At 35.9% G+C, this 14,350-nt stretch overlaps 1 non-coding gene and 1 pseudogene across 2 annotated transcripts; one reads left to right on the plus strand and one right to left on the minus strand.

Moving 5' to 3' along the window:
• Positions 1–243: 243 nt before the first annotated feature.
• LOC146950905 (exocyst complex component EXO70H1 pseudogene) lies at positions 244–2,666 on the minus strand (annotated as a pseudogene). Its single transcript, XR_015027730.1, has one exon. The product of XR_015027730.1 is annotated as an exocyst complex component EXO70H1 pseudogene (transcript).
• Positions 2,667–11,443: 8,777 nt separating this feature from the next.
• LOC146950906 (small nucleolar RNA R71) lies at positions 11,444–11,550 on the plus strand. The gene has a single exon (XR_015029430.1). It is a non-coding gene; the product is annotated as a small nucleolar RNA R71 (small nucleolar RNA).
• Positions 11,551–14,350: the final 2,800 nt, after the last annotated feature.

Below are 14,350 nucleotides of genomic sequence, written 5' to 3' on the forward strand. Positions count from 1 at the left end.
TGACAAAAAAACTGATATTTATGCGAGTAAATATTTCAAGAGAACCTCACAAATATGAGTAAAATAGAATACAATTTTTCATAGAGTTGTATTCTATTGTATTTGACAATTCAGTTCAACATCGTTAGATTTAATCAAATGAGAAAAAAGCTTAAACAATACAGCAAAATTGATTATAACATGAAATGTAACACAGCAAAATTGATTATAACAGCAAAATTGTGTGCAGTGTTGCATGGAAATGGACGTGGAATGTGTAATTCATTTGCTTTGGAAACAATACAGAAAAATTGATTTTAACATCAAATCACATAGACGTAAACATTCAATATGTTACAAACAAAAGGATGTCTATTTGCATTCGTTGAACCGTAAAATAAAACTTTTGATGATGTCAAAGATTCGAACCCCCGGACTTTATATATATTTATCATTTTCCTACTCCTATATGTGGATTCCATCAATGATCTAATTCTAAATCTATATACTTACGTTGATTCCTACCAAATACATATGCATCCAAGCTACTCCCACTGTACACAACCAAGAAACAGCATATTGATAAATCTTTGTTCTTGTCGTTGGATATTTTCCCCATTTTCTTGTCTTCACCGTGGGCCCCATTATTGCCGGCAGGTCCTCCAACTTCAAGAATCTTTGACCCGATCGGGTCCACACAAAATTTCGGATAGATACTCCTTCAAATCTTCGGGCGAATATCTTATAACCGAATCCAACCCGATCCGAAACCTCGCGTAAAATTCTCTATACTTGAAAACAATCTTCGATATCAACGACTCTTTAATTTCATTACGCAGTTCCGGGTCGGGTATAACCCACAAATATTGCATTCTAAACGCTTCATCGAATTCCACATTGAAACACTGAAAAATTTCTCTTGCTTTCTCCACCGTTGGATTCTCCGGAATCGACGATAGTACCTTACTCCACGCCATGCGTTCGTATTTCGTAACATACTCTTTAGCCTTCATCTCGTGCTTCAATAACCAATCTTCGCCGAGAATAAACCTTAGATTCGATTTACGAACCTTTACGACGACGTATTGCATGTTATTCGCAAGAAAAAGATACGAAAGTGCAACGTCTTTGTAAAACTCAGCTTTTCCATCGAGTTTGCAGAGAACCACAAGAATCAACCACGATAACCGTTTCGCTATCTCCGACGGTGGATTATCCTCGTCGTGAATTGGACTTTTGTAGTAAGATTCCGGTACCGGAGTTTGTGGCCAATCGGAAACTATATCGCCGATTGCTTCGCTGTAATCGGCGAGAAGTGCGATGTAGTTCATCACATACCGCGTCAGAGGATGAATTCCTCCGCCTGGTACCGGAATTTTCGAAGATTCCTTCTGAATCGCCGTTTCAAAATCGGTTAACATTGTTCTAACCGTTTCACCGAGTCTCACTTGTGAAGCAACGACTTGCGATCTGATAGTTGAATTTGATTCCGATGAAAAAATTGATTCAATTTGATTCCAATTTTCTGAAATAGCTTCATATAAATCAAGCGTTCTGAACATTTTCTCCGGTGTTTTCTTGCATTTTGCCACGTTTTCCGGGAATGCAAACAGCATCAATGCGCTTTCTCTGCAAATATCAGCGAAACACGATTCTCCGATGTTGTTCTTCTCCGGCGAATCGAAAATATAATTGCAGAGTATTCTCTCGCCGTGAAACAGAGTGTTAACGGCGACTTTGACGGCGTTTAACCAGCACTTGATTTTATATTCAAGCATTTCCCAATCCATTTTCTGAATTTGAGAAAAACTCAAATTCTCAACTCCGAGATTGTACAAAGCTTCATCCATAATAGATTTTCTCACAATTAAGTAAATATTCACACATTCTTTACTGTAACCAGTGAAAATCATACACTCTGCAATAGCTTTCAAATCAGCAACAGCAGACATGGATACTGAGTCTGCTGCGATTGACGAGTCGTCGTCGGAGAATTCCTCGTCAGAGGAAGAACTCCGACGATCAGTGGAGGAACGAACAGAGATCGATTCAGAGTCGAATCGGTCTCTGTTTTGTGATAATATTCGATAAAATTCAGTTTCGAGTTTCTTTATGGCGAGTTGCATTAAGGATTGTGCTTCAACGAGTTTTTTGGAGGTGGAATCACGTGCGACGAGGTACAACATAGCAGATTGTAGACTCTTAACGGCTTTAAGATAGTGTTTGGCTTCTTGACGAGTGTTGGTGAAAAGAGAATTAGAATGGTTAGAAGAAGTAGAGACAGTGTTCCATTTGGTTATAAGAGTGCGTGCGGTCTCTATGTTTTCATCAACTATTGCGTCTGAGAATGTTTTGTTTTGTGGAGATGGTGATGGTGATGATGATTTGGGTGGTGATGGTTTGAAGAAAAAGAAGTTTCTAGGTTTAGACATTATTGAAGGGTTTATTTCTGTGTGATTAATTAATGTGTTTGTTGAGGTTTTAAGTTGAGTTTGTGTTGTGAAGTGATTCTTTCTAGTTTGGAGTGTTGGGGTTGAGGGGTTTTTATAGAAGAGGAAACATTTGAAGATAGTTAAGTCTTGTTTGAGGTGGGAACGTAATCGTGTCAGCGTGTGGGGAAGGTGAAGTAAAAACAAGACAACAGACGCGGTTATAGGTTCAGATCTTGCCAACATAATTTTCTCATGCTTTCATGGGCAACAACTGAGGAAGGGAACTACTTATTGGATCTTTGCTTTTACATTAAAACAAGAAGAGTGATTATATTACAAGATTAAAACATCAAGTTTTTCCCTGCTAATCAAGTTACACAAGATTAAAATATCAAATATGTGAACCCTTACTCATGGGGACTAAGTCCCTTACCGATTAGACAAATTTATGATAACATATTTTGGCTTAAATATGGTATTGGTCCCTGCAAAATAGGTCAGTTTTAGTTTTAGTCCCTGCAAATTTTTTTATAGTTTTTGGTCCCTGCAAAAATAGGTCAGTTTTGGTTTTAGTCCCTGCAATTTTTTTTTATAGTTTTTGGTCCCTGCAAAAATTTTTATTTTTGGAAATAGTCCCTGACCCCATTTATGTGATGATTTGTCACTTTTATAAATTTATACTACATATAAAGAAAACTACCCCTTTCAACACACTTTTGGGTTGGACTTTTCTTTCCAAAAATACCCTTAATTTTTAATTTTAATTTTATTTTAAATACAAATAACACATGTAACAAATATATAAGAATAAATTTAATTTAAGGAGAAAACTCACACACAATTCCTTATGAACTGTTCTTACTGTTAGCCAATTATAAAGTAACACGTGGATTACTAATCCATGTCACTAATCGTCCCCGTTAACGCTTTTTTACCTCCATTAACCACAGATTAAACTCAAAAAAAAAAAAAAACAAGAGCAAAACAAAAACTCATGTTACTTTTTTATCAACAGATTCTATGTTGTACATCTGCGTTGTTCCCCTCAATACAAGCGACAAAGATTGCCAAGTATTTTCATATCCCTTCCACAAAAAACAGTATTTCCATATTATTTTATTATTTTATTAATATAAGTTATTATTCCTTAGCCTTTGATCAATTGTAACAAATGTGAGCAAAAAATAATGGTAAAGATTGGACTTTAAATCCTCTAAAAAAATATTAGTAACAAACGTGAACAAAATATAATGTTAAAAATTAGACTTTAAATCCTCTAAAAAAATATTAGTAACAAATATGAGCAAAAAATATTGTTAAAGATTGGACTTTAAATCCTCTGAAAAAAGATTAGTAACAAACGTGAGCAAAAAATAATAATGTTAAAGATTGGACTTTAAATACTCTAAAAAAAGATTAGTAACAAACGTGAGCAAAAAATAATGTTAAAGATTGGACTTTAAATCTTCTGGAAAAAAAAAAGATTAGTAACAAACGTGAGCAAAATATAATGTTAAAGATTGGACTTTAAATCCTCTAAAAAAAGATTAGTAACAAACGTGAGCAAAATTTTTTGCTAAAGATTGGACTTTAAATCCTTTAAAAAAATATTAGGACTCAAAATATTTTAGAAAAAGATTTGTTAGCACTATATTAAATATTACTAATAATTAGGGTTCTCATAGTTCATAGTTCGTTCCCGCATTGTTTAGTTTTTCTGAACCTCTCTCAGCCCTCTACATCAGAATTCAGAATTATATAAGTTTTTTTCTTTTTATTTCATGTTACAACTAATCAAAGTCGATTAATTTTATGGATTATATTTGACTTTGTTGGTTTTTAAGTGATTATGATTCAAAAATAATTTTATTATATGCCTTGACAATATTTTGTTTCTAAATCAATATATCAATAATTTCCATTAATATTTTAAAATTTAAAAATTTTAATAAAAATTATACAAACAAACATAATAAAATAATCACATGCGTTAGCGCAGTAGAAAGAGCGGACAGACGGGCATGATAGTGCCCGTCTTTCCGCTAGTTAAAAAATAATTATTGTATCTGTTTTATTATTATTTTTTAATTAAAAAATAATTATTGTTATATAAATTATAAAAAATAATATTCTTTTTATTAAGTAAGCACATATGTCACATATGCACAAAAGTGACAAATCATCACATAATTGGGGTCAGGGACTATTTTCAAAAACAAAAATTTTTGCAGGGACCAAAAACTATTAAAAAAAAATTTGCAGGGACTAAAACCAAAACTGGCCTATTTTTGCAGGGACCAAAAACTATAAAAAAAAATTGCAGGGACTAAAACCAAAACTGACCTTTTTTTGCAGGGACCAAAAACCATAAAAAAAAAATTCAGGGACTAAAACCAAAACTGACCAATTTTGCAGGGACCAATACCATATTTTAGCCACATATTTTTATGGATCTTTATATAAACATCCTCTCTTATTTATCACACATTCACACTTAGAGTGTGTTTGTTTAAATTTTACCAAATTTATTCTTAGGATTAACATTCTTTGGAATATATAGACGTAAATTTTATTCCAAAGTATTTAGAAAAAAAAGATGTTTGGTTAACTTTATAATATTCCAAGGAACCTTAAAAATAGAGATTATAATAGGTAATTATACATGAATTTATTCTCATCTTCATGAGAACTTTATTCCCACCATTTTCTTTGAATTTTTTTTATTCCCAGAAACATTTTACAACCGGGAATAAAAATTTAGTAAACTTGTAACAAACATAGACATGTATATTTTTATGATTTTATTCCCAAGAATCTTCAATTATAACTTGATACAAACACACCCTTAATTTTTCAAAAAACATCTAAAACAAGTAGTTTCTCGTCTTAATAGCAGAATCACTTTATTTTACGGTAAGAAATTTGTATTGGTAGTTGAATTCATTTTTATTGGAATTTCTAATATATGGATGATAGGGCCAAACCGCAAGTGCACGGCCTATCGAAGTAATAGTAGTAAGTAGAGTTATCGTTCCGCTAGGGAGTTGTTCAACTTAATTAACTTTTAGTGAATGATTAGAGGAGAGAAAGTTAATAAAAGAGAGTTTGATTGCTGAAGGTAAAAACAATAATAATAAAGGGCCTTAGGATCATCGGTTCATCATAATGACTAATCCTTCACTAGACAAAACCTAAACATCTAATTTCATGATTTACACACTAATTTCTAAAGACCGGTTTCCCTTAGCCCCTCACCTTTCCGATGAAAGTCCAGTGAGAGTTTACTTCTAGTAACCAAGCCTATTTCACTGACATGATTACTAGAAGATGCATAGAGGATTGAAACTACTCTTTGTCTCAATAATTGCAAAGACTATTTCACTGTTTTGCAATTATTGTCTAGATTCACTTGTTCCAACATCAAGACTCCGCTCTCGCTTTATGAATTGATGTTTGGGATGATGGATTAACGATTATCAAACCCTCCGCTTTCTCTTCCACAGTTTGATAATTGTTAATCCACGTTAAGACGGTGAATCTAGATTAGAAATTAGGGTTACATAGAAATTAGGGTTTAGACATGTTTTGTTTAGGATTGAGTCATTAGACTCCCCAATAATCCCAAGACGAAGAAGTCTACTCACTCATGTTCATCGTAGACATGGGGGAAGAAGAGAGAAAATAACAGTAAAGTAAATTGCGAAGAAAGTAAAAAGGAAAATAAAGACTTTTATTAAAATAGCAATTGAAATAAACAAAGTAAAGGATGATTGTTTATGGTGGAGAGCTACTCTATTTATAGCTTTACATCTGACTTAGAAACTAAGCAACTAAAAGGATAAAACGGTAAAGCTGCAACGGGGTAACTTGGGCTTGAAGAAAAGCAGCAAAACAGGTCCTAAGACGGGCACGGCTGTGCCACATGTTGGCACGGGCCGTGCCAAGCTTCTGACTTTGGGGGAACATATTTTTGTCCCGTATCTTCGTATTCTTGCGCTGTATTTGCTCCAGTCCTCTTTCTTTTGCTCCAAGGCACCTTCCACCATATATTTATTCCTAAAATAAAATAAAACACAATTTGAAGTAAAATATTCTAAACTAAAATAAAATGCAATAAAATAAAATCAAATCTAAAATAAAATAAAACTAAACTAAATAAAGCAATAAATAAGACTATCTATGACTCATCAAACTCCCCCACACTTGAATCCTTGCTTGTCCTCAAGCAGAAGGCAGCAAACATATCAGCAACAAAAGATTTGATTATGGCAATATTAAGAACAAATGTCTCAAAAGAAAGGTTTTGCTTCAAGTACACTAATTACAACTTCAAACACTTCTCATGAACCTATTCTACCCAACATCAAGTCTCAAGTGAGTGTGTGTGTGTGCAGTCCAACCCTTTTCTTGCTCCTGTATAAGACAGATATTATGAGGAACAGGTTCTATCCCTAGTGCTAAAGTAACCGAGAAAAGTCCTTTCTTCATTTCATATAAGAGTGATGGGAATTTAAGTTAAAATTAGATTAGATTAACAATTAAGCACAAGGGGCTGCAGATGCTTAGGGGCTATCTATCCTCGTAGGAAGTCTTCTCGGATGTAATTGTCCTTTCCCCCTAGATTCAAAATCACCCTAAGCAGTGCTGCAAAATTATTATTTGTTTCGTCTCCGCGTAGGAAGTCTTTTTGGATGTAATTGTCCTTTCCCCCTAGCATTGATGAATTTGTTTCATTTAAGTTCAAATTAAGGAGTCACCACCACAATTAGGAAGTTAGGATGTAATTGTCCCTTCCCCCACATGTTGGTGCCATTCTCCCGCCCCATTTAACATTAAAAAATTAAGAAGAATATAACAATTAAGAATCAATTTGATTAATTTTCCCACACAAACTTATACTACTTTTACTCTTAAGACTTTAAAGGGTCTAAGTTAACACTAAAGATATAACGTGCTCCTTAAAATACCTATTCATACATTTACTCAAGGATTGCAACCGGGTGCTTTTCTCATTGGAGAATTTTCACATTAAAACAAGATATGGGTATAGCAAGAACATAAGAAACACAAGAAACTACTTTTATGTACAAGAAGCAACCTAAGGAAGAGACAAAACAAAAAAAATTCATGCCATATTTACATTAAAAACAAGCTACTTAGTTATGCCTCTTGCTATAAAAACAAAACAAAAGAATAAAGTTCAAGGGAGTTTGGGAACACTACGACTCTAGACACTTTATTAGCCCCCCCCCCCCCCCCCACACACTTAGGGGAAGCATTGTCCTCAATGATTCAAAGAAAAAGAAATTAATAGAGAAGAAGTAGAAGAAGAAGAGAGAAGGAGTAGAAGAAGAGTAGTAGAGAGAGAGAAGGGAAGAGAGGAAGAAGAGAAGAGAGGAAGAGGAAAGCTCACATTTGTTTATTGAGGTCCGTAAGGAGGACCTTGAAGTTGGAGGTGTTGCATCATCTGACGGATCATCTCATTATTTTCATCATTGACACGGTTGCCCCTTTGAACTTCATTGCGAAGGTCGGATATCTCAACACCTTGCCTTTGTTGCTCGGTGCTCATCCTCTCGATCTCATTATGAATCCATGTCCATCTTTGATTTTCATTAAGCTCACCGGCTGCATGGCCATGGTGCCCCTCTTGGTGCAAGTTAGTACCTTCTCCCTCATCATGGTGCAGGTTAGCACCTTCTCCCTCTTCATCATCTTGCTCACCAAGAACCTGCACATCATTAACATACAACCAATTTTCTTCCACCTCGGTGGTAGTCCGAGATGGGTTAGGCAATAAAAACACGATTGGCACATTTAGCTTAAGTTGGTAATGGAGCGGTGGACGATGTTTGATGAAATTTATAGCAATAAGGGTTTCTATGTTAAGCCTATTGTTTCCCTCAATTGGTTTGATCCCCTCATTTTCACCTACTCCAAAACACCTAGCTATATATGTAATGATGCCACCCACCACTATGTCTCCTCTACCGGCCGGTCTAGTACCGACAAAGTCTAGGTAATCAATCAAATAAAAACAAGTATTGACGGGGTGGTCGTGGAGCATTGCCCATAGCATGAACAATTCATCGGTTCTAGTGTTTCCTAGCTCGGTTCTACCCCAAATAGTGCAAGCCATTACCCTTTGGAGGTACCTAAGTACGGGGTTGTGGATGTTGCTAGCTTTGTTGGCTCTAGGAACATAGTTGGAAACGCCGGTGATACGTGTCCAAAAGGCAGTTGGGTCATAGTTATCCGGTTTTAGGCTAGGATCCCAATGATCATGAATATATCCTTAATTTGCAAAACCTAAGGCCTCACAAAAGTGCTGAAGTGACATGTCATAATCAATATTCATCAACCGAAAAACAACTCTATGGTTAGGGTTATCAAAATTCAACTTATCTTTAGTGAAAACAATTGAGCTTAAAAATTCATAAGTGAAGTTTTCATAACCCCGCATAGGTTTCAGCAAATCAGTCCAACCTAACTTTCCTATCATCCTAGAAACATCATCAAACAGCTCTAGCACATCTAAAGTATTGGGATCAGGATAACGAGAAGGATGCAAGTGTTTAGAGATTAGAATTTTATACCTGTCCCGTTGCTTGTTGTTTTTGAAGTTTATTCCATGATTCTTCACTTGTGCTTGCTTCTTTGGGGGAGGTCCTCCTTGAGAGCTTGCTGGTTCTTTACCACTTCTTCTTGAAGCCATTGACCCTTGTTGGAATTGGTTTTGAAGGTTTAGGGTTTGGGAGGGTTTGTGGTGGAAAGGATTGGTTTAGGGTTGGGGTTGATGTTTAAGGAAGGTTTGTTGGTTTGGATGTGGAGATTGGTTAAGGTTTTGTGGTGTTTGGGTTAGGTTTTGAAAGATTAGGGTTTTGGTGAATTATGGGTTTAAATGGATGAAGGATGTTTTTGATTGGTGGTCTTTGTTTTGGATGAAGTTTGTGGTTGATTGGTGAAAGAATTGAGTGATTTGGTTAAGAATTGAGGGAGATATGAGGGTTTGAAGGTTTGAAGGTTATGGAGGTTTAGAGAGAAGGTTGAAAGATGAAAGAGGGTTGTTGTTTGTGAATGAGGAAGAAGAAAGAAAAAAAAATTGTGTATATAGGCAACAAGAACACGGGCACGGCCGTGCCAACCTTGGCACGGGCCGTGCCATCTTCCTGACTTCAAGCTTCAATTTTTCTCTTAAAAACTTGGCACGGCCGTGCCATAACTAGCACGGGCCGTGCCACCTTTCTGGTCCTGGGGCTTCAAAAATTTTCCATTTTTTCGAATCAACTTGGACAATTACCTACAAAACATCTTAAAATAAAGAAAAACAAAACAAAAGCAGTAAAATGCGTGGGTTGCCTCCCACGAAGCGCTCTTTTAATGTCATTAGCTTGACGGTTAGAAAGAGTCCTTAGAATGGATCAAATATATCATATTGTGTGGATGACGCTATAAAACGTTCTTTCACAACATGATCGTTAAGCATGCAACAAGAGTAAAGAGCGGGACCCTTCATAACATTTTTCAGCTCAAATCCTACCATCTTATCACTCACTTGAAAGACAATCCTACCAAGTTTAACATCAATGAGAGCTCCTGCAGTTGCGAGGAAAGGTCTACCTAGGATTATGGGGACGTCATCGTCCTCTTCAATGTCAACGACTACAAAATCAGTTGGGATGTATATCCCTTCTATCTTAACAGGTATGTCCTCGACAAATCCTACAAGTTTCATGGTAGAACGATCAGCAAGCTTTAATTCCATTTCGGTAGGTTTCAACTCTCCTATCCCTATCCTTTTAAGAAGAGACAAAGGCAGCAAACTAACACTAGCTCCTAAGTCACATAAGGCTTTGTGTATGGTTTCATTCCCAATTTCACATGGTATGGCAAAGCTACCTGGATCTCTAAGCTTAGGGGGTGCTTCTTGAATGATTGCACTAGTTTCCTTTGCCAAGGCTATTGTCTCATTATGCTCTATAGCCCTTTTCTTTGAAAAAATTTCCTTTAAAAACTTGGCATATAGAGGCATCCTAGACAAAGCTTCAGCAAGGGGAAGTTTAATGCAAATCTTCCTAAGTATGTTAACAAATTTTTCAAACTTACCCTCTAGTTTAAGCTTATCAAGATTTAAGGGGGATGGAGTTTTGTTTTCTTCAAGCGGTTTTGCTTCTTCTATCACAATTTTATCACCTAAAGGCTCGACACTTTGTTTCCCAATGTTTTTAACCTTAGCAAATGTTTCGTTTAACTTACTACCCCCAAAAGATACGACATTAACTTGGGCTTTGGGATTGGCTTCGGTTTGACCAGGAAAGACTCCCGGTGTTTGGGAAGAGGTATCCACTTGTTGGGCTATTTGGGCGATTTGAGTTTCAAGCATTTTAGAGTGAGTAGCAATAGAATCAACCTTGGTATTGAGCTTGGAAAGAGAATCATTCAGAAATCCGGTTTGGTTTTTGAGTTCTTGAAGTTGTTTGTTTTGGTTGGCAATAGAGTTTTCCAACAAAATTTCCAAATTGGATTTCTGAGTGAATCTTTGGTTGTTTGCATAACCGGGTAGTGCTACTTGTCCATAGGGATTTTGATTTTTATAAAAATTTTGATTTTGTCTCATCCCTTGGTTGTATTGAGCATAGTTCATTTGCTCAACACCGTTAATAGCACTACCTAGTTGGCAATCAACACCAGCATGACCAGTTATACCACATATTTCACAAGAAGGAGTAGAAGCAGAATTGATAGCACTAACATTGAGTTTTTCAAGTTTTTCGGTTAGTGTATCAATTTTAGAAGCAAGGTGGTCATAGTTAGAGACTTCGTACATACCTGCCTCCTTTTTGGAGGATGAAGAACTAGTGATGGCTCTCTCGTCGGTCCATTTGTAATGATTTTGAGCCATGTCTTCAATCAAGGCATACGCCTCCGTGTAGTTCTTGTTCATAAGTGCTCCACCTGCAGCTGCATCAACAGACATCTTAGTGGTATAAGACAAGCCATTATAAAAAGTGTGGACTATAAGCCACTTCTCTAGGCCATGGTGGGGACAAAGTCTTAGCATTTCTTTGAAACGCTCCCACGCATCATAGAGAGATTCCCCGTCTTTTTGGTTGAACCGCGTAATTTGGTCTCTAAGTTTAGCGGTTTTAGATGGTGGAAAGAAACGGGCAAGGAATGCTTGCCTCATCTGATCCCATGAAGTAATGGAACCGACTTCGAGGGAATGGAACCAAGCGCTAGCTCTATCCCTTAAGGAAAAGGGAAAGAGATGAAGTCTTACGGCCTCTTGGTTCTCCTTCATGGTTCCACTAATTCGTAGGAAAACAGAGATGTGAAGATTGGGATCCTCAGTGGGGGATCCCGAGAATTGGTTTTGCTGCACCAAGTTAAGTTGGGCAGACTTGATTTCAAAGTTGTCATCCTCAACCGTTGGGTACACAATAACAGCTTGTGGCTCAGCCGTAGACGGCGTTGCATACTCTTTGAGAGTGCGATTGGCCATGGCGGTGTTATTTCGTGCGTCTCTCTTTCGTCTATGCAAATACCTTTCGATCTCGTTGATTATTACAACTCGATTTCTGGTTTTTCGCATAAAAAAAATTGAGAACCCAAGAAGTTAATAATGACAGAAAAATAAAAAGTTAAAAATAAAAAGAAAAAGAGAAAGAAGAAGAGAGAATTCTAATCACTAAGAAAAAGCTAATTAAATTAGTTAACTCCCCGGCAACGGCGCCAAAAACTTGATAGGGCCAAACCGCAAGTGCACGGCCTATCAAAGTAATAGTAGTAAGTAGAATTATCGTTCCGCTAGGGAGTTGTTCAACTTAATTAACTTTTAGTGAATGATTAGAGGAGAGAAAGTTAATAAAAGAGAGTTTGATTGCTGAAGGTAAAAACAATAATAATAAAGGGCCTTAGGATCATCGGTTCATCATAATGACTAATCCTTCACTAGACAAAACCTAAACATCTAATTTCATGATTTACACACTAATTTCTAAAGACCGGTTTCCCTTAGCCCCTCACCTTTCCGATGAAAGTCCAGTGAGAGTTTACTTCTAGTAACCAAGCCTATTTCACTGACATGATTACTAGAAGATGCATAGAGGATTGAAACTACTCTTTGTCTCAATAATTGCAAAGACTATTTCACTGTTTTGCAATTATTGTCTAGATTCACTTGTTCCAACATCAAGACTCCGCTCTCGCTTTATGAATTGATGTTTGGGATGATGGATTAACGATTATCAAACCCTCCGCTTTCTCTTCCACAGTTTGATAATTGTTAATCCACGTTAAGACGGTGAATCTAGATTAGAAATTAGGGTTACATAGAAATTAGGGTTTAGACATGTTTTGTTTAGGATTGAGTCATTAGACTCCCCAATAATCCCAAGACGAAGAAGTCTACTCACTCATGTTCATCGTAGACATGGGGGAAGAAGAGAGAAAATAACAGTAAAGTAAATTGCGAAGAAAGTAAAAAGGAAAATAAAGACTTTTATTAAAATAGCAATTGAAATAAACAAAGTAAAGGATGATTGTTTATGGTGGAGAGCTACTCTATTTATAGCTTTACATCTGACTTAGAAACTAAGCAACTAAAAGGATAAAACGGTAAAGCTGCAACGGGGTAACTTGGGCTTGAAGAAAAGCAGCAAAACAGGTCCTAAGACGGGCACGGCTGTGCCACATGTTGGCACGGGCCGTGCCAAGCTTCTGACTTTGGGGGAACATATTTTTGTCCCGTATCTTCGTATTCTTGCGCTGTATTTGCTACAGTCCTCTTTCTTTTGCTCCAAGGCACCTTCCACCATATATTTATTCCTAAAATAAAATAAAACACAATTTGAAGTAAAATATTCTAAACTAAAATAAAATGCAATAAAATAAAATCAAATCAAATCTAAAATAAAACTAAACTAAATAAGGCAATAAATAAGACTATCTATGACTCATCAATGGACAACCAATAATGGCTCATACGATGATGGGTGTTTTTTAATAAACCAAAAAAAAGAGCGTAAGGCAGTTTTCCCCCTCAAAAATAAAAATAAAAAAGAGAGAGCATAAGGTCCAATCTAACGATGAAGTGTTTTTAAGAGTACTGTATTTTTGCGTAAAAAAGAATAATAATGTATTTCATAAAGAAAAATAAAAAAAAAAATAAAGAAAAACAAAAGGTATTTTAAATAAGTTACTTATAAATACTTTGGTCCTTCAAAAAAAAAAGGTAATGTTAACCAGTGCTCCCGGGGCACTGGTTAAGGAGTCAAATATAGTAAATATTATGTTGGAACTTGTGCTGTCAACTTTTCAAAAGTATAAAAAGTGTTACTTTCATTTTAAAACTTTCTTTTTTTAATTTCCTTAACCAGTGCCCCGGGGCACTGGTTAACATGACCCAAAAAAAAACTTTGGTTCTAGAAATTTCGATAGGGCTGTATGGTAATCAAGTTACCCATACGTAAGATTCTTTTTCTTCAAACAAATTACTTGTTTTGGGCATTGGATGATGACTTAGCCTGCTCATGCCTCATTATTCCATTCCGTGTTTACATTCACTAGTAGGCTTAAAGAGTAAATGCTGTATAGGACCAGTGACAATCCAATGGAATATAGTTGAGGTTTTAAATTGTTGTACCAAATTAAACTCAGAAAGATGAAGTCCAGCTTGTGACCTATTCTCATCATCTACATATTTGTTGTTTTCTATGTGTATAGACCAGTAAGTATTTTTAGTAAAAAAGTTTGGTATATCCTTTATTAATAACACGCGGTATAGTCATGTTGATTTGGTAGAAAGAAAGGAACAAGTCCGTCGCATTTAGTTGTAAGTGCCGTCGCGATTTTGATTTGATCTACCTTTTGGTAACATTATTTAGTTTATTTAAATTAATTAAATAAAAAATGGTTAAAAAAAGACTTAGACCAAAACA

This window comes from Medicago sativa, chromosome 2 (assembly GCF_051527215.1).
Source record: "Medicago sativa cultivar Bolivia chromosome 2, Bolivia_mono, whole genome shotgun sequence".
NCBI lineage: Eukaryota > Viridiplantae > Streptophyta > Magnoliopsida > Fabales > Fabaceae > Medicago > Medicago sativa.